The sequence below is a fragment of the Varroa destructor genome, unplaced genomic scaffold (assembly GCF_002443255.2).
Source record: "Varroa destructor unplaced genomic scaffold, Vdes_3.0 BEIS01001062.1, whole genome shotgun sequence".
Taxonomy (NCBI): domain Eukaryota; kingdom Metazoa; phylum Arthropoda; class Arachnida; order Mesostigmata; family Varroidae; genus Varroa; species Varroa destructor.
This window is the reverse complement of record NW_019212515.1, coordinates 12,580-35,153: the sequence shown is the minus strand read 5'-3', so window position 1 is coordinate 35,153 and position 22,574 is coordinate 12,580. Positions and strand designations below refer to the sequence as shown.

At 39.4% G+C, this 22,574-nt stretch overlaps 1 long non-coding RNA gene across 7 annotated transcripts; it reads right to left on the bottom strand.

Annotated features, from left to right (window-relative positions):
• Positions 1–4,024: 4,024 nt before the first annotated feature.
• On the bottom strand, positions 4,025–19,122 carry LOC111255206 (uncharacterized). 7 transcript variants are annotated; one of them, XR_002675379.2, is made up of 6 exons: positions 18,267–19,116; positions 17,900–18,147; positions 17,435–17,560; positions 16,845–16,996; positions 16,231–16,305; positions 4,025–13,385 (listed from the first exon to the last, which is right to left on the bottom strand). It is a non-coding gene; the product is annotated as an uncharacterized LOC111255206 (long non-coding RNA). The 7 variants fall into 7 exon arrangements; XR_015318288.1 differs by having other exon boundaries at positions 16,231–16,996; positions 18,267–19,122; XR_015318286.1 differs by having other exon boundaries at positions 4,025–16,305; positions 18,267–19,114.
• Between the last annotated feature and the right edge of the window lie 3,452 nt (positions 19,123–22,574).

Sequence of the window (22,574 nt, the reverse complement as noted above, 5' to 3'; positions counted from 1 at the left end):
TAAGAACACTTTATCACTTGAAAAATTCGTTCATAATCATTTGGTTAATGCTACGTTAATTGACTTTAAAACGACTGAAAGAAAAAAATTGTTAGAAATGACTGTGCAGTGGAAAACTGAGTGAAAAGATAAGAATGAGATTCTTCATCATCTCAGCTTTCCGGTGATACTTTGAATTCTCCGCGATGAAAAACATACTGCCCAGAAGAGCCGCATACAGCAACAAACATTTCGGTTATTATTCTAAAAAAAAAATATTAGAAAGTGTCAGTTTATAATACATTTCGTTAAACAAGGTTGTTGTTGATAAAATGTATTGTTTTGCTCTTAGATGCAATAGGTGAAAAATGCTTAATGTCAAAATGGCTTATGTGCGGTCTATCCTAGTTACAGGAGGAGGATAGTTGCGGGCAGTCTGTTCATTTGGGGATCGCGATTGCGCCTTGGATCTGGGACGTCGAAAGAGGCCAGATCCTGCCCAATAGAGGTGTACATAATCACACTGCACATCTGTCTTACTATATAGCCTGAGCTGAAGGCTAACGTCAAGGTCTTTATATAATAAACCAATTGGAACTAGTTGACTGTCTTTTGCACCGCACGAACTGTGTCACTTGGAACTGTCTTCATAAACAGCACACTTTAATTCAACAGAACGAGATCACTTGTAAGTGGAGATGCGCCGATAGATTTCTTAACAAACGCAATAAGATGATTTTTAATGTTGCAATAATGGCAGCTGTAGGAGTCATTTGAAGTGCAACGGTAAGGCGGTTGTTTTAAAATTCGAGTAAGGACAGCACCGCGTGGCCAGAGGATCGCCGAAAAGGATTTCCTCACGATGCTATAAATTTGCGCTGACTTTGAAAGGTCCTTTACTAGACAACAACTTAAACTACTTTGGGACAACGTTTTTTCTACACACATGCGTCCTCGACCGGCGATTTCGATGCGCACATACGCTGATCGCAAGTATTCCTCCTATCTAGTCGATGATAGGTGTTCTGTGAAAGCTGACGTCCTTGCTAACTGCTTTCTTTCAATTTGTTGTGAGCTGTTGAAGTAGAATGACGAGCCTATCCGAGGGAAAATAATGCATCACCGGCGCCGTCAGCTCAATGTATCGGCGCAACATATCACTCCATCTTCCTTTTATTGCTCTAACAGCCTGCAAGAGAGAGCAGTTTTGCAATGTCGATATATCTATAATGGAATCTTGGCGACCTAACACCTCATCTATGGAGGCGGAAGCAGTAAACACGATGCATGTCTTCGGCAGAGCTCTTAATATTGCCTTGTGTACCAATGGTACTTCTTGAGTCAATATCTCTATTCAGACTTACATCATAAATCTATACCATAAGCCGGTCTCTTTTGTAAGTCTAATGCTATATCATAACATTAGTCTTAAAACCGAGATCCCCTCTGTGGTGTTATTTAACAGATAGGCGCAAAAAGCTGTATATTTTTGGCCTATTCTTAATTGAAATAACTACCAAAGCTCGAAGGTATCAAAAGTGGAATTACGTCTTGTACTAAACTTTAGGCAGGCAATATAATCATAGTCTCACTGCTATCCATACCTTTTAGTTGCTGCACCTATATTACCCTGTTGGCTGGGCAAGGCAATAAATATGGATTCTTAACGTGTTTACCGGCTGTAATGTTGCGAACCAGCTGCAGTGACTTGAGTGTAGAGGCAAAGAATTCTGGCTAGAGAGTTTATGTTATAGATCCCCTTATATTGAAAGTCTGATTATGCCATTTGGATCTCGACGGAATCGATGTGACCGGCAGAACGAAATTTTAAGAGCCGTAGTACATAGCAGTTACTTTCTATGCAGGCGATCATTTTGATTTGATTATCGCAAAATGGGTTGTACTTGAGACTTTGTTACTGAATCAAATAGCTTAAGCAATCGAGTCGTGAATTTGCTTCGTTTGAAAATGACACGAATGACCGTTCATCTTACTGAGAGCCCAAGTAGTTGTCGCGTATGCACTCGTAACGGGAACAGAACCTTGAAAAAGCGCGGGCAATTTTAAACTGAATTTCCGAAGGTAATTCAGACGAAGACATGACGACCATTTTGGCCGACATTCGGCCCGATCTCAAGCGGCGAGCAATGGTAGCTTGTACTATTTACAAAAGCGGATCTAGATGCACATGGTTTGCAATAGTACAGTAGCAATTATCAGTGTGAAGCACGATAAAAGCTTTACATTGTTGGATGAGGAGTTTTCATTTGTGGTTTCTCGAAAATGGTCAGCTATCGATATATGGGTAAACAAATTAGGTTCAGAAATCAACGGTGCCACAGCAGCAATTATATATGTACGCACTCAGTTTGTAAAAGTTCCATCATCCTCTCAGGCAACGGTAGTTACAGCATCGCATAATTTTTATTGCTCGTCTCCGATCCTCTTCACCATCTTTTTGTTCGAAAAATTTCTTTTTACTTGCCAGCTTTCACAATACTTTAGTTTCTTATGAGATCAGGCGCACCTTACAGCTACCATGAAAGTAAAAGGGGGTGGTACCCAAAACGCGGGGCCGGAAAAGAAGATTACTCCCCCCCCCCCCCCCCCCCCCCCAAGTAAGTGCTTGGTCGATCCCAATAGGCGGCACTCCATACATGGTACTTAAGTTCCCCAGTTCCACGTGAAATTCATTTTATTCGCCCAAACGCTTCTTAGATTACATACATGCCCAATGTAGTCACCCACTGCTGTAGGGAACACTGTGCCTATACTGGGCCGACACAGTTGTAATGAGAATGCTTATCCCAGCTTGGCTTTATGTTTTGTCGAACGGAAGAAGACCAGATAGATATAAACTAATTGCCGTTTATAGAACAGATAACCAGAAATAACATTCTTTGCATAACTTGGTTAAAAACAATATCTACGGCTGCGGTGTGTTTTTTTTCTGTAAGAAACGCAGCAACTTAATTTAGAGAACATAGATGCAACCGAGCATATAGAGCAAACGAAGCTCGATGAAATATTTTAACCTGGTTCCCGCTACAAATTTACATCCATACCTGCTATGTGCCATTCTAAATACAAACAGATCTTCAAAATATTTCGGTACCCAATAGAATGCTGTACTATAAATAAAAAAGAACGGAATACTATATCCTTGATTCAAATAATTACAAGTATGCGTATTAATGATATATATTCCTTTCGAACTGTCTGAATGACATCAGCGTTATTGCTACATTCTTTATTTAGTCAACAAAGTATCCTATGTTTTTTTGTTAAATACTGAATCGTTCTATATGAAACAAGATAACGCTATTTAATAACGTAGTGACGTTCTACGAAACTCGTTTGTATTTATGATGCAATTGAACCCTCTAAAATATGAGACCCTTTATTTAGGTCTTTCTTCGACGACTTGCCGTGAGTGATGTAAAATTAAGAAAATTTAAGCGTTTTACGAATACAACTTCTATCCTAGAAGTACAAGGGAAGAGCCAGTTCATTGTAGAAGAAAATTTTGTCCTACTAAAACATCGTAAGCCGCTAATTCAGAACGTTTTAAGAAGAAAATTTTCAACTTAGAAAGGAGTCTTGTGAAAGACTCTTGAAAAGGTAAATAACGAGGAACCGAGAGCTGTTCTAGAAGCCGAAGTGCACGGGTTGCCCGCAACATTCAGGTTTGATGTAGATAAAAGTACGTACTTGCTTGCCTTGGTTAAATTAATAAAGTAATAAAGTGACGTATGACTTAAGCGAGGATCAAAAACAGAAACACAGAGACGCTGGCATCCCTTTGCACTCAGGTTACGACAACGACCTATTCTTGCACCAAATTATGACGTGTGGTGGCTCGTAAATGAGTTACCATCCAATAGGCAGAAGGTGAAATATAACAGTGGACTACTTCGACTAAAAGAAAACCAAGCCTGTGAAAAATCGAAAAGTTAGAATCAATTATTTCTTATTATTAACAATTTCTTGCAAGTCTGTACTTAATAATAATGAAATGAATTTTAACACTAATAATGGTACGATGTTTATACGAAACAACCGCATTTTATTGTAATATGTACATCAATATTTCTATAGTATAATATGCGCACAAGTTATTCTTTTTTTCAGTGAAAATCTACTCCACTTGGTCGCAATGTACCTACCTATTAAATTGTAAATTGGCGGCCTACTTCATTGCTTAACAAGTTTGCTTGCTATAGCGATTGCTCAGATTTGAACGAAATAGAACCCTTTGACAAAAGCTCCTACGTCCGGTATCACCATTCGGCATCCCATCAGACGGCCGATTCCCAACACGAAAAACGAAGTGTGCCTATGCCCCGTTCGGACCTAGACTACAACGTATCTCTAAGATCAGCAAACAAAAACGTTACATTTTAAGGTATCATGGGGACTCGTCGAAGATACCTACGTTAACACGACCGGCCAACAACCTCCATCCAATGTACCGCGCATTTTTGCACCTGGAAGCTGCATGTATCGGACCCTTGCGACATATTCCCAAAAGTAAAGCACAGAACTATAGAAACTGTAATCGGGTATTTCTATGCGGTTCAAATCAAAGAAAGAACAAGCAAGGTGAAGGCTAGAAAGGCAGGTTCCTAGCGCCTAAGTACTGTTCGGGTCGTAAAAATAAATCCAATAAATTTAGTTGACTCGAGTATATTAAATGCAAAGTAGTAAGTTGCATTCACTTTCGTCTTTGGTCAAACGATGGTAAAAATATAACGTGGTAGTAGTATATATATATATATATATATATATATATATACACAGCAACCTAAGTCGTGAGAATTCGTTATATCAAATACGGCTTCTTCGACAATTACGTTATCTCCTTCTGTTTTAACGTATTTGTTTCCGTGCCGGAACGGTGACGAACAACGTGCACTGCAACGGCCAACATCGTGACTATTTCAAGTGTGTGGTTAGATAGTTAAACTGCAAAAAAGTATATTTATTTTATATTAAATGTATATATTTTATACATGTATAATGTAGAGAAACATCATCTTTGAATGGGTCTACTAATGCTTGTCAGGCGGTTCATGTCGTCCGTTGCGATAGATGATTATAATTATAAAGAGACTAAGTTATAATAAATTACCTTCTCACACAGAAGGAAAACTTTCCGGAGGCATAAGCCAATACATTGAATATAGATCCATATGTTGGTAAATAAAGCATATGAATGAAGCGTATTTGAATGAACTCACAGATACGAGAAACTACCGTTTCTATTCATAGTATATGTTATTTCTTTTTTGAAAATAATAGCATTCCTGTTTATAATGTTTTTTACTCCTCTATGTTGATTTAAGGACAACGTTTGTGAACGTGAGCTTCAATAATAAGGACTTCTTCAAGTAAATATTTGTAGAAATAGCGGAAAAGTACGTTTCACAGTGTTTATTTAAGTCCATCTGCAAAACTCTAATTTGGTAGGGGAGACGATGCTAAGGGAACTTGAAGAGCGTTTTTTTTTCAATATTTCTATGAAGAGCATTTGTTATTCTTCTGTCAATATTAAATGAGTTCTGTAATCGATAGTTTTTATTAGAGATGCTTTAATTATAAGAAGAATCTCTGTCAAAAATGTTTGCTCGAATGGTCAGATTCGACTATGGGAGTTACTCTAGACTAGCTTAAAATAATAGTTTAGCTGCAACCCCATTCACCACAAAAAAGGGATTTGCTATACGTTCTTGAGCAATGCTTTAAGGTTGGGCTTTAGTCCCACCTCACCTAGCGCAAATATACTAACTGTTTTCTACGGAACTTAGTATCACTCAAGAACTACACCGAGAATCGATCCTCTCACGGCGAAAAGCAACACACGAACTTGTTCCTAAATTTCTGCCTGAGATCACATAAAGCTAAAAGTCTTTGTTTAATTTTTAAATTTAAGACTCTTCTCTTCGGTTTCTAGACGTTTTGGAACGTCTAGAAACCGAAGACGTTTCTAAACGTTTTTTTCAGTTTTATACCGCAAAAACGCAACTCTCGTTTTCGTCCAGCATGCGCCGGAGACTTTAACTAATCTGCGCATAATGTCAGCCATTCCACTGTTGGCACTATAAGGCAACCGGCTGATTTCGTCCGGGTCTTACTAATGGTCGGGCAATAATAGGCCTGGTTACTTCTAAAATATTTTGAGACTTATTCTGTAGAAAACCAAAATTCAATTGTCTTCGCTTTTTTTTTATGTTGAAGGTGGGGTATCAAAGATAGGTATTGTTTTCTTCGTTCATGACGTTTGAATTCATATCGTTTAAAAGGATCGTTTCTCACGGATTGTGGAGATATCTAGCGTATCTCTATGGCAAATCGGGTTACGTAAATTTTGTCTAGAAGGAACGTTACCACTGTAATGCCAATTATATGCCCAACTTACTTTGCTTGAAGAGCCTATGTACTTCTGCTAGTTAAAAATATGCTTTCAGGTAATTATAAGAAGACCTTGATCCTCTAAGCAGACTTCGACATGACCAATATACGAGATTTGGCTCATTTGATAACAACAGCCAAACGTAATGCAGTCGAATCACGCAATAGTAAAAGAAACGTTGACTACAGTGACGTAGCAGTTTCCAGATGGGCTGTTAACTCGGTGTATTGAAGAGCCTCCGGTCAGTGGTTTCTGAGATTGTATGAGCCTTATGTTAGACATAGAACGTCAATAGACGTCCTCAAGCTTCTTCAAGTGATCCCTTAAATCGAAATTACGATAGATAGATTCTGCTTAGCCAGAGACCACAGCACATATTGGATTATCGGAAAAGTATTGACCGTTTTCCTAGGTGACTTTAAAGCCTCGTATTTAAAGTGACGTTGGCCGTGTCAGATCGACGCTCGGGTTATTTGAAAGCTGAGATTAGGTGGATGGTGTATAATGGTTGAACTACCCTTATTTAGGTTTAAAGCAGCTCCTTGAAGGCAAAAATGCCCCCCAATGCATGAAAAACAATGCGGTGTTCACGGTCCTTATGCACTATTCGGAGAAACAGCCAAGTATAGTTCTATCGCTTTCGTTCTACGCAGGACGTTTCTCGTAGTCGTTGATTAATTACAGATAAAACTGATGAAATGATTTTGCAAGTTAAACAGTCATGATATGCGGCCAACGAACCGAACATCCCCACTGAACAATTTTAAACCCCTAGAAAATAAAGCTTCAGTCGACGTAAAAGAATTTACTCGTATTATCATTGGCGTGGTCCAATTAAATCGGTTCATTTTTACAGCGGTTGATCGCGGAAAATAAAGCACAGGCTGCATATGATAGTATTGCGCACAGAAAAAATTGAAATGCTCTTCAAGTTCCGCGGCCACACTGACAGTTGAAGGCCGCACTGAGGCCGACGAAGAGCTCAATGGGACTACACATAAATCATAGATTATGAGTTGCTGCTGCTGTTTAGCGAAACAATAAACTTGGACCTCTATTGTCAATAGGTGATAGGATTGCAACAATCCATCTACCGAAACTAGTAACAATAGAAAGCGTTGTTCTTCACTTTGACCAATGGCGGATTGCGTATCGTTTCAACCAGCCAACAAAATTAACAGCATTCGGATAGGAAATTTTACTGCGTCTGCCGTATAGTATAACCCCTGCACCATCATACTGCTATCTCTGCAAAACTCCCTTAGCTCAGTACCAGTGAGAAGACGGAAAGTTTGGTTTAGTGACCATTACTCTAAAGTGTAGAAAATATTGTTTGAATTTTGGTCGCTACTTTTTCGACAACTCAATAGTGGAGAACTTTAAACTATAATAGACCCCCTGTACAGTACATGAATAGCCAGTTCATTTGAGGGATCGTGTAAGAAATGAGGTAAGTTAACGGTTGCGTTGGAAGCTGTTTGCTTCAGGATCTATTATGTTCGAGACAACTGACAAATGTGTCTATGCAGTTAAGTGTTTTGCTAGATTGCGGCCACCGAACCAGCTGCGTCCATCCAACCTCCACCGTTACATCTACCGTTTTTGCATCTTACTATGCTCAATTGACGGATTTAAGAAAAGCGAATGCCGTACTACTCTTGGATATATTTTAGGCGACAAGCCTCATGAATCAGTTAGAAAGCTGGTACCCAGAGCGCGTGCTTTCTCCATGTCCACAGCATGTAATGGATGCTACTACGGTTGAGGTCCGCTAAATATAAATGGCGGTCAAGGTGCTGACATCTCAACAGTCCAATATCTCTAATTGGCAGCATGTTACTAGAGTTCGGTGTGTTTTCACATAAAGTGTCCTATACGCTTTGAAACTGCAATATGGGCGTCGGCAAAGCTGCACGGGCTCAACCCAGTTTAAACCCAGTGCCGTTGCTGGCAGGGAATACTTATGAGAAAAGCTGTGAAGGCCTCGAGGTACATGATGTGCGGCGTCAATATTCATTTTACCGATTCTTCATCTAACATCGCTCTGAAAAGCTTCTGTCATTTTCCTAGGTTGCCAATATATTATGCCTTCTTTCTGGCTGCCAGGCTATTTTCAGTTTCGATGCAAACCAACACGCAAACTATTTCAAATGCCAGCTGTTCATGCATTTCGCAGATGGACCTGGCAGGAAAAGGCTAACTATGCCCCTGGCATCTTTTTGTCTTCCGTGTCCTAATAACCCCCGGGCCTTCCATTTAATCAGCAGCTATAATACTGCCATTCGTGCTCATCGGCTTATAAATTAATGTGATCATGGTTAATATTCAATTTAATTCGATCAGGTGCGAGCTTAATTTTAATCAACAAATTCAGGCACGATGGAGCCCGCTGGTCGGTTTTTACAGCAAATTGAAAACAATGAAAATGTTGCGTGATCAAAACTATCTAAGTGTTTCGCTAAGCTGAACTACTGTGCACGTACCCGTGCATCGCATCGCTTAAAATTAATAGTAATGATATTCACTGCATACATTCTCAACGCAGCCAAGCGGGGGTCAAAGGTTGCTAGATTGTGACACACATATGACACGCTAATTTTCAACAGGTTATTGAAGGCTGTACGTGTGGAAACAAAGTGGGCGTTAATCTCGGGTCAAGCGTGTTCATTAGCTTGTAATCGCATTCGGCTTCTGACACCACTCTAGTCCGTACGTTACGTTTTAATAATAGCTCTTTTTACTTGCTCTTATCTTATCTTAGCACCCTATCATACTTAAAGAGTATGAGCCTAGAGAGCGCTTAAATATAATACATTTCTCGTCATAAAGAAAATATCCGATAATAGGTTTTTATTAAAGGGGATCCTTGCAAGTTCTTTTCTAGGTTAACGCATGACACACTTAAAGCTAGGAATGACCGCTGCTCAACGATTTGATGCTGAGATTGATGAAGAACATATGGTTAGTAGCATTATGTTAAGAAAAAAACGCGCTACTGATTCGAAAATAGGTAGAGCTGTTTTCGAAATTAAGGCTGATCACTTATGCTGCACAGACCAGAGCCGTTTTGGCTTGTAATATGAATTTCTACTGCCGGTGATATTTAAAACATTGGGTAGAAAAATAATACCTTATACACAGGAGCATATAGTAGGCATAACACAATTGCAGCTTACTCTTTAAAGCATTCTGCACTGCTTATTGGAGGTGATATGCTAATTTTAGATGTTTTCCACTAAGTATAATCTATTGACGGCCTGAAGGCTATGCTAGAAGAAAAATAAAATTTTATGTGTCTTTTTCTGTTCTTATGACCACGTGGCAATGTGTGATTATTGTTGTTCTAGCTTTTTCCAGCTAATTTTACTCAAAATTTTAATACGCTTCGAAATTTTGTCATAATTATCGCGAACAGCAATTGTTCAATAACAGTGAGGACTCTATCTTATGGATCTAGATCATTCAAACAAAATCGACCAACTCGAGATGTACTTGTTTTATAATTAAGTTACATTGAATCACATATCAGAAATATTATACTCTTATTATGTCCTACATAAAAATGTTTGGTTTAAAGCCCTGATATAATCAACAATTTGGTGGCTGCATCTAATTGAAAAATTATTGCGTCTCAAAATGAGAGAACGGCGGTCAGCATCGATCCGTATCACCAACGGCATTTTTTAGGATGGATAAGACAGATAATTCAGTCAACTAGCTATAAGCGATAGATGCCAGGCCGATCGCCTATGCAATCAGAGCGAAAAGTCAAATGGGGAAAACGGTCTGCACATTTGCGATAAAAATCAATGCCATTTCGAATTATGGCGCGTCTGGATAAAATACCTTGTAATATCAGACAGAATATTTCGTGATTCGCTTATATATTATAAAACTGTTGCATTAAGGATTCTTAAGGTCTTCTTCCGTAAGGAACTACGGTATTCGAGAAAATATACTTACCTCGTAAACCAAGCAGATATTTTTAATTTGCAATATAAGTTGTGAGAAAATTCGGCTGTCAAACGTATTAACAAACTGGCTTGGTGCTCAGAATCGATGGGTGATTTTTAAGTGTTTGTTGGGTTCAGCCCAGTCACCTACTGGAGCTCATGAAGAATCTGTAGAACTCTCAATCTAATCTGTCTTCGGCAAGCCCACAGAGTCTTGATACCTAAAATGCTCAGAAATATTTACACTAAAGGCACAGATAAGGGATCCTGACAATATCTATCTGCAGCTAATAACCGAGATCTTAAAAATTATTTAATATTGCCCCTAAAATATCCGTTACTTAACGTGTGTACTACTTGACTTACGCCTTATGCAGTTACTACCAAAAGACTGCATACAAAAAATACTTCATCAAAAATTGTATCGACAGGATAAAATCGCCCTAAAAAAAACTCCGTAACTCTGCCCAGAGTCGGGGGTCTTCACTTTGAGTATTGACTTCAATCCACAAATTCGAATTCGTGTAATTTTACTTACTTTATTGCGCTAAAAAGATCAATTAGCAATTGGTCTCGCAAAATACGTACGGTGCGGAATTACGTAAAGCAATATAGCTAGTAGGTATACATCGACCAAAAAGTTTTGGTAGTGCAGGTTCCACTTATAAACAACAGGGGGCTAGCTAAGATCTACGCTGAAATTTATAATTTTTGCTTGTTTAGTTCAAGAGACATGGGTGTCCGGACATTAAATACTGATATAAATGACTGATACCGATCAGTAGGGATCCGATTAAAAATGTGCACTACATAATATATTTTCCTGTAGCTGTACACTGTTGTTAGTAAACAGGTTGAATACTTTTCGAATGTCTTAATAACAATAAAGCGTTAATTTTCTCGTACCTACTCGTGTTTGAAGTAGATGTTTATTACGATATTCTCGACACTCATTTTAGTTAAATTTTAATTATACATTCGGTTTCTAATGTATTATACCCATTTTCATATCGATGATATAAACATTAAAGGTTCTTCTGGCAAACATCTACACAGTGAGTATCCTGATTGCAACTTTAGCTGTAATTTTTTTTTACTTGTGAGTTTTCTACGTTTTTGTTACGTTGCCTCTATCTGTCAAGTTGGACCCCATGTCTGCGAATTGCCTGCCTGAATATTAGTCAATGTAAATAGACCGCAGCAAATGGCATTTAGAGCAGCCTGCAACAAATCCAGTTCCAATCAATTTCTAAATTGTTCTCACTTATACTGTTCCCAATTTCCCAGAATAATCAATAAATATTTCGAAATAGACATTCTGCATAGCAGAAGTCTAAGTGGCAACAATTACTTAAGACGCTCAAGACAAACTAAACCGGCATGAAGCAAAATATAAAAATAACCACTATTAGACGTAGTCCCAGCCGTCTCGACCTTAGGCGCACCGTACATCTCTCCACCCGCCATACTGGATTGGCAGTGCGCCAATACAGAATAGGGCGGCCCTAGGGCAATTACTAAAAAAATGAACGGCCAATAATTAAGCCTCAGGTCTGCAGCATCTTTTGCTAGTAATCAGCAGCTTGATATACCTATGACAGGGCCGAAGTCCTAAAGTAATGTAGCAGCAGGTGCTTCGATGATGTCTGCAGCATTCGAGAGTTGCAGTCGTCGGGCAGCTGCAGTTGGAGGCGCTCGTCGGCAGTAAAGGGAGCTACATAGCGATAGCCATGCTTGGCCTACTGAACTTACAAGCAACGCTGGGAGTATGGCACAAATGATGGCATCGTGCCAGGAATTCTTAGCGTCTGCATTTTGAGGCTTTTTACTCCTGTTCCTTTAGATTCAGCAGCTATTTGAGATCTACAGAAAGGCCGACACCTTTAGCGACTCCATTAGGAGTATTCACTTCGTGAGCCGACCAGACGATCATTCGCAAATCTGCAGCCTATACTGCGTCGTTCCATTTTCATGACACCGTTTCTTTAAAATAAAGGAATATAGTAAACTAATTATACATGTACGTTTCTGCGATGCTTTGACAAGTCGCTCTTCAAAGACTTGTAAGTGTCAAATAATAGAAATTTAGTATTACGGGATTTACGGTCTACGCAAATAGACGCGCACACAAAAAAGTGTGCGGAATTTTTTTAATTAATTTAAAATGCTACTGTTCCCAATACAAGACGAGAACAGCAGAGCTGAGCTTTTTAGAAGGAATGACAGTCGATTTCCCACAATTACATAGTATTGTAATTTTCGAGAGAAGCTAGTAAATAACTTGCATATCGTACAAACGATCTAGTCGTTTCGTGTATCCGTACTTACATAGCATTCTATAGGCACGGGCTATTTCGTGGCCAACTTAGTTTGTTTTGTCTACGAACGTGCGCTTCTTTCGCGCGCATCGGTCGTTGTTGAATTTGCAGTCTACGTTCTTCTGCAAATTCTTTTAAACGGACGGCTCAAATAGAAGAAGGTACTACGGCCTGTGAATGGCCTAATTATACCAAGGAATCAAAAATGTTTAGAAATGATTATGGACAAATGTCTTTATGTAGTACGCCGCTATGGTCTGCAGAATGTCTATCAGGCCCGTAGCTTAGAATAAATATTTAATAACTAACTATAGCAGTACGTCGTCACAGGTTCCACTAGTAGTATCCATACAGCAGCGCCGTATTAAGCAGCGACGAAAAAAACGGAAAACAGGACAGCGTAGTATAGTTAATCGCTCTCTCATATGACGTATTTTTTTCTATATCACTACCTAGTTCTACTGTCTGTCACATAGCTATGAATAGTGTTAGCGGCATTAATGGTTATAGCGTAGTCCGGGTCAGATGCAAAATCAGATCTGACGGTCCGCAACCTTAGAAAGACACTTGCGTCTTTAGCGAAGCGGTAAAAATCGCAATGGACTGTTTCCTGCGTGTCCATGAAGTGCATTTACCTCACACAGCCTGAAGTCCCAAAATACTGTCATAATTTCGATTAGCATCCACGCTGCGCACTCGATGTGACCCTGAATTCGTCCTGGCCTATTTAAAAAACGAAGAAGTAAGAATCTGTTATTATTAATTACGTTTAAGTGTATACTTATGAAATATCGCAATGATGTCATAAAAAAGCGGTTTATAAAAATGTACTGCTCACATTAGGTATTTACAAATGTACTTCTAATTTAAATAGATGTATAGCTGTACAGTCATCATCGAACCGTCACACTGTTCGATTATGCACATCTTTCTAAAAGATCAATGAGTCGTAAATCTCAACATGAAGACGACGACCCCACCAGATCACCTCCTAGCTTCGGGCGCTTTCTCTTTCCTAGTAAAATCCGCCCCCTTTTTAAAGATCTTTTATATGAACTCAAAGTACGATTGTTAGTAAGATCTACTAAGTAAGTAGTAGTTGTTTTAGCTTGTCCCTAAACTTGTGTGTGTTTGTTAGTAGGATAAGTGTCGCAAATCTACTCTTGCGAGATTTTATATTTCTAACGCGCTGTGAATCTCCCTATAGAATAGACCTTGCAGATCTTACATAAACTAACGAAATACCCTTCAGTTTTTGTGCACACTGAGTTATTTTACAAAAATCATTACGCTTTTTTCCATTATCAAAATAACATAGTTCTTTTAACCCAAGAGTGAAAATCGAATGTTATATATAGTTGCCGCGAAAAAGATTTGCTATGCTCTAGTTCGACCTTTATATTGAGGTTGGCTAAGTAATCCAAAACATCTCTTTGCTGCCCAGTCGAACAACCGATATAAGCTAGACGCGGAACCAGCGAGCCTTTTAGATACACGTTTGCGCATATGGATCTATCCCCAAAAACGTAGCCATTATATGCTATTACAATGCAATCGATATTTCTTAAGCCGAAGTTTACACACGACACACGAACGTGCTGTTTTCCCGCTTGCTACCCGATAGTTTATGCGTCCCAACATGACGCAAAGGTCACGGAACTAGAAGTAGCCGTATTCGTAATAACAGTAGTGGTGCCGAGCGCACGATTTTGTTTGCTCCCGGAGGCAATGACGAGTTATAACGCACTTACGTGTTCTTTCGATAAGTCGCATGCGACTATAAGCGGTTGTAGGTAGTGTTGCTCTATAGGACGGTGGTATAATATATGCGACGGTGATCGAATTGACAACAGGAAGTTTATATGCATGTTGCAGACATTTTACCCTATAATTTCAGCATATACGCAACGAGCTTCGCTGCGCATGCTTAAATCTCAAGTCCACGTTACCTGGACATCAATAACTTTTCCGCACCGGTTCAAGTGTTAACATTTTTCAGGCCGATTGCACTTAATGTCGTTTTCAGTCAATTATTGGTAATTACAGGTAGGTATTACGTGTTTCACGGGTTTATAGGGGGTCCAATGTAAAGGTGTCGAAATACCCCAAAAAATGTCGGCGTTTTTTTCTTATTAATTCCATGTTCTTAGTATTGTTGGTTCGGCCCCGAATTTAACTCGCCAAAGCTTAGTCGTTAGCATCGGAGTAGGTTTTTTGCGACTCATACCTGTACAGAATTAGTGAGTTATTTATGTGTATGTCACTTGCTGCTAGTAATTTTTGTAACGTTTATGGAGAGCAATCTACAGAAGCAAAGCACGTCAACTGTTTTTTTGACATTTTGAAACCACACGGCCGTAAGTTAGCTCGAGAATCAGACGGTAACGTGGACTACGCCCAAACGGTAAGCATTCAGAATCTTGAGACTTTTTCAATAGCCTGGATTGACGCTTTGTGGCTTGTCTGACAATCACCCCCCTTTCAGTAACTGCGAAAGCGGGTCCTGCCAACCTTAGAGGCATTAGTGAAATACACATTTTTGTTACCTGGATCAGTTATATTTAAAGCTTTTCTAATAACTCGATAAGAGCTTTTATCATTTAAAGAAGACGCATATTGCAGAACATTAAGCAACTTCGTTTTGTTAACAAAACTGTATCGTTCCTTAGTACTATAAACGTATGCACTGGTCTTTTGTAAACGTACGCTTTTTCAGTTTCACTCGATTTCAATTTTTTTCTACTCTCATCTTTGTATAGCTTTGACAGTCAGTCTAGAAGACCAGTTCTGCGCTAGTACCCATTAAGCGTTGTACTATGCCGCAAGGTAGGGTTTAGTTTGTCATCATAGATGTTTGTGTTGTTAACAGTGAACGTTCTTCCTCGTTGTGATTTTCGGTGACACGTTTGCGCGTTCGGTGTTTGACACGTTGTTGTTGTGCCTAACACGATCTCTATAGCCCTCGTCTAACCTCACCATTTATCACCAGTTGTCATACGGCAACTGACTGACTGCCACTAATAATGGTAAAAGATTCACGCGTTCTTACCGAGAGAGAAGAGAAAGACCTCTGATGGAGCGACCGCCGGCCAACTAGAGGGACCGACAGGCAAAGAAATTTAACTGCCACGGTACTAGCAAGGTCACCGCCGAAGAAGATCAAAATGACCACAATGAATGAAGAAAAATTAAATTTAAATAAAATAAAGAAAAAAACAGCTGTTGAAAAGCGGAGCAGGACTCAAGGCGAAAGGCAAGGCATATAACCCTGTCCAAAATCAGAAAAGCCTCCAGCCGCTTTTTACTTTTCACACTTTAGCGCCGACGATTTTTTATGACAAAAAACTTCACTACGAATACGCAAGGACCAGTCGGATATCTCGTTTAAGCTGTTGAAAAGTTATGAATCTTTAAAATCGGTGCTATAAATAAAAAGAGAAAAAAAAAGTACAAATTTGAATGTTTTAGCTCGTGCCTTCGTAACGGACTCGAACCATACAAACTCCGCCAGAACCCCTTTTCATACGAATCGTACTATACCAAATATTTCATAACGAGGCCAACCGACCTATTGTGGACACTTTTTTTTAAAGCCCTTTGATCTCCCTTTTGTTTGACGCCACTGACAGAAATGTATCAGAACCTAAAAAAAAAAGGAACAAGTGTTAACCGTTGTTCTGTCCATTATAAATGTATCCAGATCAGGCAACTTGACATAACTTCATAAAATAGTAGGCCCTTGAATAGATTGAGACCAGTTTCTATGAGAAAATGATGCCAATTACACTACTTTACGGAAACTTTTCACCACCTTGTGTGAAAGTAGCAGTGATAAAGCCTTAGAAAATGGATATACAACATACGTAGAATCGTTACTAAATTGGTATTGCGAAAAAAACATATAGCGTTAATTAGCATTCTGGCTGATAAAATCCTAAAACCTAACCTAACCTTCAACTTAGAATGCGTGGTGTTATTAGAAATGTTTACATCTTTTGTGAATCAAGATTGGATAAAGGACTTTAAGATGCGCTCCGTTTCGTGTTAATCTGCAATGGAATAATTTCTGAATACGAGATAGAAATTTGTAGGTTATTCTAGTTGAAAGGCCATGACTTCTACTATCAATCTAACTAAGCCAATAGTATCAGCACCAACAAAGAGGTCTCCCTGCCTTCGTACCACTTAGCCCACTAGGGCTGACTGACGTCGATCAACAACGTGTTATCGAACGGTGTCTGACTCAGTAGCGGTGCATGGGGTCCAAATGCTAAAGCGCGTCAGGATCTTGAGGTGATGTCCGCGGGGGAAGGTTCTTGAGAGTTCTCGGCGCCCTGCAAGCAGTAGAGAAAGGAGAGCTTAGGACCAACGGAAAGAGAACTATTTATCTTACGATTATTGCGCGTTGATAACTGCGTGTGGTCGCGCGGCAATGCCACAATAAGAGACCAAATTTATCTCTAGAAACGAGCTTTTGTTACCGTACTTGAACCATCCAGCCAGCCTGTAACAGTCGAAGTGTATTAGTAGCTATATATGAATTGGCTAGGATACGCTGTTGATTTAGGTGTCATAAATCAGGCTTAGATATGTGGAAGACTAATCAAAATAAGCAAGCAAAATGTGCAACTTACGAATTTCTCCGCAATCGTTTTGTAGAAAATAAGCGTTATTTACGTAAAATTATCGAAATTATCAATAGCCACCATCATCTCTTCCTACATCAGTCCTAACTATGGAGGAGTCGGGTTAAGAATCTCTCAAACGATTACCCATCGGTTCCAATCAATACGCCACGGGCTATACGCAGCTCAAACTTTGGAGAAGATGGCAAATTAGTTACTCAGAGGCAACCAGACGACGTTTTATTAGCGATACATTTAGTTTGTACCGCGAAGCTAAAAAACAAAAAAAGCAGAGCAGAGGTGCTTTTAATGAAATAGTTTAAGGTAATGCGAAGAATAATTGTTGATCCATTTGTTCTTGCGCTAAATGCTCAAAATTATTAGAAGCCATTATAAATGCATTTTGATAGAATTTAATATTGTACGCTACAGTATTATATATGATAGACCGTATAGTCTGCCAAGGGGTGTGGAAATCACTTGTAGTTAATATTATATAATGAGGCGTTTTGTGATCCTTGTTCAACGGTAAATACATCATGTTTTACTGACTCACGAAGCGGCAGCTTGTATAGCGATCAATAATTTTTATTCGACTCTAATCTAACTCACCTTGCTGACTGGATATACTTTCACTTCCAGCCGCTTATTGTGGTCCAGCTGTCAAATACACTCGCGTTTGCTTATGACTATAGTATCCTGGCGTCTCCTATGCTTTTTGTCCTGTTCTAGCCTATTGCCCCATGTACATTCACGACGGCTATACTGAACAGGCACATAATGACATCCGCATTAATCACGGATTAAAGGGTGTTTGAGACCTTGCTGTGGCAACTCACGAAATGAGGCGGCAGGAAGCCCTGTTTGAAGAACGACATGTTCGGTGACAGTGGTACTTTTTTCAGGCATTTTTTTCTATTATTATTCCGAACAGAGCAATAGTCATCATGCGATTGCCACCATGCTTATTGCTACTCACGAGTTGAGACGACATCAAACGACAAAAGCCGTGGTTTTTTAGTCGTAGGGAAATAGGAGAATCTTAATAACTATAAAAACTCACTAGAGATGCTTCGATTTTGGTCTGTTGTTGAGTCGATAGCTATAGAAACCGTGGCCAACAGCGTGAGCAACTTTAAACGTGCAATTAAGGTAATCGAAGAAACTTGTGTATAGGAAGAGTTCAGAGGGCAAAAGCCAGAACGCACCGCAAGAAGGAATTGATAGAGATATATTTACTTTTTTGCCTTCTTCAAGTACTTGTTCCGGTAGTTTTCCATTTGCTGTCTTTCCCTATAGCTCTCGCATTAGGGTGCTCATTGTCGTGTGTGCACCTTCTGTCCTTTCTTACCTCTCTTCTCAAGATAGAAAAAAAACACGCTGCTTTAAGGAAGTGTCGCCTCTTCACACGGTCTAACACATACGACATGAACAGAAGACCCACGCGTAACCCGCAGGCAAAACAAAAAAATTAACAAACAACATGACAGCGAAGTGGACGCTGTTCAGAAAAAAGCAGTTGATCAATTTGGTAGATGTTATTGTGTCCCTAACATCAAGCAGAGTTCTCCGGATAACTAATTTCTGCGGACTGCTGATGTTAAACATAAGCACTAGCATGGACGTTGTTTCTTGCTGTTAAAAGCTGCTTCAAATAATTTTAGTGAATTTAAATGAGGAAGAATGATTTGTATCCAGTCTTGACGGAAATTCAACTGTATAGCAGATAACTGAACTTAAATGTCATTCGTAGACGTAATCCAGGTTCGTCTAATGTGCTTGACGCCTAACCGAGGTCTAGGCGTAAAAGTGGAGGCAGTTGGGAGTGCTCAAATGTATATTAGTTTCGCTTACATTTCATGGCGAAACCACACGAAGGGATAGTCCGACAAAGCAGGTGTTACATCGATGTGTGCCTTTAGTCAAATGATGCCTCGATACGTATGTGGTCCGTAATCTATTTAAGCACGCAGGTCTTTTACTACTCATCCGCAGATAAAACTTAATCCTTTTCAGTAGAAGCAAGGCCATGAGTTCGATCATGTAGCATGATGTTCACGTCACATCTAGCTGAAGGTATAGCATGTTGTATACTCTCATTTTTGGGCATTTTAAGCGAAATCGATAGTTGCATTTAGAAAGGTCGCATGCTTTCCACTGATGATTCGTACGTATCGAATTCGTATGACACCCGACAGGGACCGACTGAACTAGTGTAAATAAGGTCAAAGATCTTTAGCCCCATCCGAACCTTCGAACGTAAGGACGTTACTAAATACAAATTCTAATTCAATTCAGAAAAATACCAGCCTATACATCAACATTCTGTGGAAAAGAAAATAATAGATTCTACTAGCATACAGGTCTAGTGGAGACAAAAGGCTGCTTCAGATATACTTTTACAGCAATGGCCGCAGCAGGAATTCCACAGGGCTATGTTTTTTTGAACATGGAATTAGCCAGTCATTGTTAATGTTCTGACTTCTATTCGACATTTAAAATGAGTCTCTTGCGGATCTGCGGACATTCTTCATGCCCCGACAATGCCCGTCACCTTTGACAATGGCGTGGCCAACTATATTAGACTCAGTCTTGTCTAAAATAGCCACGGAGGCATGAGCGGGTTCGTTAGACCCAGGGTGATCGGACTCAAACGGGTTCACATTTCCTATAACCATGTTCCTTTATATACCGCAATGAATAAAATAATAGTAGTATTACACTAACTAATATTTTAGTTTGCGATAGATGCAGCGTCCTAAGAGGAGACCTCACCTGTTACGCTATATACGCGTCACGCTAAATACGTTAACAAAATTCATCAGAACAGCTGGTAAAAGTATATAGTGATGGCGCTAGTAATATTAAAAGACGTTACGACTAAAAAGCTATGCATAGGAAATAGTGTCTGTGATCCTCATATTTTTCAGATCAATCGAGTAGAATCTTCAACGAACCTAATTCACGAAAATTAATTCAACTACAGGTCTGCCTCGTTTCACTTCGAAATATATGGCTCAACTGCCTCAAAATAGTTCGATCTTTACTGAGTGATGTCCATACAGTAATTCTAAGGCAAATTAAACATACTATATATGTTTATTCTCCAACTTTAGTAGATACCTCCGGTTAGTGATCGATCCGTACGAAACGTCTAGTATATTTTACAACGGAGTATATTATAAAGAACTATAGGGATAATTTACGACATATGCTCTCTATTAAAAAACGACGACCATATTAAGTACGTTAATGAACCGATACTGATCTGGTCAGAAATAAATTCAATGAACATTTTTTATCCGAATGATGGACCGCACCGTGGCCACCCTCAAACAAATCTTATGCAGAAATAAGGCAAGAAATAGTGGTTATTATTTAATGAATGCCGGGTGGAAGATATTTGTGGCCAGTATAGACAAAAAGGAAACCTTAGGGTTCAGAGCATGCAAGAGACAAATTGCAACGTTAGGCTCAAGTAAGATCGTTTACATTCTGAAAAAGGATCCTCTACACTGAGTACTTGTATACTCACAAAAGTTTGCGGTAACGGCCCAGTGAATCTTACCCACATCAATGGCTAAAGAATTAGACCGACATATGAGCAGAACAAACGAGAAGACGATCATCACCATATGTCTAATGAGAACCAAGCAGGACAAAATCGCTACAACGATCACTGATCATCCCTGGCCTGGGTATATCGTTAAAAGTAATTATTCTGCGTCGCAATTTAGGCTTAAAGGTCGCTATGGCATTCGCATAGTATTCGTACATGTAGCCGTTGTATGATATAAATGAACGTATCGCAGCAACTCTAGGCAGAGCAGATTGCAGAGCCATGGCATAGTAAGTACGGTATTTTTAGACATTGGCAAAGCTTTTTAAGAAATATCTTACTATAAATCTAGAATTGCCCGGGCCCCACTGATGCGCCAGTTGTCTTCAAACGCCGGCCAGATTCCAGAGTTAGAACCCCCTCAAAGCTCTCGTCTTCTACCTTTGCGTTTATTGTAATGCCAATTTGTTATTTCTTATACTGAATCCCAATTAACACAACGTAGATCAAATCAATACCGTTGGTATGGACACGGATATTATTTCGTCAATCTATGACTTCACTGAAGGAATTGATGATACGGAACATAAAAACAGTCAGGATATATGGCAATCTCGCTTTGAAAAATCAAGCTCAATAATGTAGCATAAGGTACCATTTTGAATTAAATCGCCGAACCATACTTAATCAGTTCCACATCAAAGTGAAATTATTAACCCCATTATCTTCAAATAAATGTAAGATATTTGTATAGGTATAGAATATTTTTCTTTAAAAGAATGCCTCTTGGACTACTCCTTTCGAACCATTCCGTTTTCCCTTTATAAATACATATCCGGAACGTTCTACAGACATAAGGCAACTCAAAATCTGGATTATTCTAGAATAATTTATAGGTACGTATTCAGAGAAAGGGATGTTCCGGTTTTGATAAATGAATTGGCACTCAGTCGGCTATTGTTACAGATGAACCACAGATTTTGGATGAACAGTCCAAATTTAGGATTCTAGACAAGCGTTCGCATGACCTGTGAAAACGTATATGAAGGTCGTTCATACGGCAACTATGCGTTCTATTAATGCAAGGTTAATGTCTGTAGAACTTGTTGAATCATAGTTCCGATATGGTTGGATGCTTCTAACGAGAGAAATGATCGTTAGAGGTCAGGCAGCACTCAGTAAGGTACCGTATCATGATCGATGCCTTGGTCGATCTCCGTCTTCGAGCCGATGATTATCTTGGTCTTTCGTTAGGGCGCACCTGCGTAGCAATCAAATATCCAAGGCATGGCCACAACGGAGATACGACTATTTGTGCACCTATGCCCGTCCCGTGTACTTGACGAGCATCAAATAGTTCAGAAACTGCCTCTCGGTCGCTCGTAACAAGTGTAGGCCCGACACTGGTTATGCTGTTGCCCCACGCCGTCTGGAGCCGTCTTTGCTTCGGTCATAGAGAGCTAAAGCCCGTATGAACTGCATGAGATATTTTAATCTGCCCTATTATTCAATAATTTTTTAAATCTCATTGTTATAATCATGTTTTTTGCCACTGAAGAGGTAATGGCGACCACGATGGTTAGGTTTCGACATAAGCTATGCGCCATCCGCACCATCTTTCCCTCAGCCTGTACAAGTAAAAAAAAAAATCCGCCATAATTAATCATTCAATGATCGATAATCACAGTTAAGCACACAGATATTTCTTGATCGATACAATTGAGCCTT